The following is a 1,920-nucleotide window of genomic DNA, read 5'->3' as shown; positions in this document are numbered from 1 at the left end:
AGTGTGAATATTCACCCTTCTGAAGGAATTCTTTCAACTTAAGGAGGTTCTGATTGTTGGGGTTGTACTCAGATATTATTCTTTTTGTGAAAACTACTTTTTGCTTCTAAAATGATCCCATCTAATTTGTAGAAGCATTAAGTTTTTCTTGAGTCATACAAATTATAATAATTTGTTTATACTGCTGGGTTATTATGGTTGTAGCATAGGTGTCCCAAATTAGTAGATATATTCATGGGGGCTAGACATAAAGGTACAAGCAGTTGACAGTTGAAATTGGGAATCTGAATATAACAACTGATAAAGAAAGAATGCTATAACTCAAAGGAGTCTTTTTAGGCTTTGATACAGATACAGCAACATCACAGGTATGATTTATTTTAGTGAGCTTTAATATAATCTAGAAAAGATGGTAATTTGGAGTGACTGAGGTTTTTGGGAAAAGGGTAAAACCTGTATGCAGTAGAGGGGGATGTCACTCTCTGTCACTTTTTGTCACCATCTGTCAACATTGCACTATTGAATTATGTGATCACTAAGAATCTTTCTGATTTTAACCTGTTTTCTTATTTGTATTTTTATTCATATGGAAAATTTAACATGAGTCTTATTGTTTATTTCTAATATATGTTTATTTATAAACTACTCAATTATATTGATTACTGAATTTGTATTAAATTTGTTGTACCAGTTATGTTAGAACTTCTTAGCTTGAGGGGTGCCTGGCCGGCTCAGTCAGTAGAGCATGTGACTCTTGATATCTGAGTTGTAAGTTCAACCCTCATGTTGGGTATGGGACCTGCTTAAAATGAAAAAAAATANAAAAAAAATAATAATAATAAAAAAAGGAACTTCTTGGCTTGAAACAAAAGATCATTTATTTCTGTGTGGGAATGGAATCCCCTCTGTGAATTCGACAATGAACACCAGTTACATATATACATCACTTTTACTTTCCAGATTCAGAGTTTATCCATCTCAAGCAGTTTCTCATTGATTGCAGCTGCTGATTTTGCTCTTGGAAGGTTTGCGTATTAGTAGATTCCAGTTGGCAGAGTTTTATTTAAAGTCCTCTTCTATTTCAAGACAAAGCAAATATGAAAAGGGGTGTGTGTTGGATCCAATGTAGGTGGCTTCCCGGAGACACTCTATACAACATGTGTTCTGGACATGCTTCTAGTATGGAGCTGCTATGGCTACTGTCACCATATCTCTTGCCAACAGAGTGTATGATCTTATTCTAGGCCAAAATTTTATAATAAAGATAGTGGAACTGCAGAGCTGATAGAGTGTGCAACCTCACCAGGATTTTGTTGTGGCTGTTGTTTCTGAAGTCAGTGTTCTTATGGAGAAAGAGTGGGACTCTGACATCTACAGTAGACACATTTGTGTGGGGAGAGAGAACTATGAATGTGCAGATCATCTTTCATCCTCTTGGTTGTCATAAGTAGCTCCCTCTCCCTTGAAAGAGGAGAAACAGCAGTGTTTTCTAGCCTAAACACCTACTGATCATTTCATAATTGAGGAAGCTGTCAAAAAATATTTGGTTTCCTCATGAGCTTCTTTCTATCCTCCTCATTGCTTCCAAATGTCTAACCTGGTGCAACTCACAGGGAAGTCCAAGCAGGAAAATCCAGTCTTGCTCTAGAAGGACATGTCATACATGAGGGAATTGTAGGGTTTTATGGCCACTATGTATAAGTGTGACCTAGGGGAGCACATTATGATGAGGAAGTGTTAACTCAGAGGGGTAAAACGGAAGACTGGAGTTGAGGTCTATCCTGATGGGCATTTTCTGCAGACCCACATCATTGGAGATGCCTCATCAAATACCTATGTGGTTTGTTTTACTCACAGAATTATTTGTTCGATCTGTGGAAAAGAACTATAAGATGTAGTTCCTATAAGTATGAAAGACCT

General features: G+C 36.8%; 1 non-coding gene across 1 annotated transcript; it reads left to right on the top strand.

Moving 5' to 3' along the window:
• The first annotated feature begins 1,768 nt into the window (after nt 1-1,768).
• On the top strand, nt 1,769-1,898 carry LOC144226101 (small nucleolar RNA SNORA18). Its single transcript, XR_013333534.1, has one exon. It is a non-coding gene; the product is annotated as a small nucleolar RNA SNORA18 (small nucleolar RNA).
• Nucleotides 1,899-1,920: the final 22 nt, after the last annotated feature.

The sequence above is a fragment of the Crocuta crocuta genome, unplaced genomic scaffold (assembly GCF_008692635.1).
Source record: "Crocuta crocuta isolate KB4526 unplaced genomic scaffold, BGI_CrCroc_1.0 scaffold7435, whole genome shotgun sequence".
Classification (NCBI taxonomy): Eukaryota; Metazoa; Chordata; class Mammalia; order Carnivora; family Hyaenidae; genus Crocuta; species Crocuta crocuta.
This window is presented reverse-complemented; position numbering and strand designations above follow the sequence as displayed.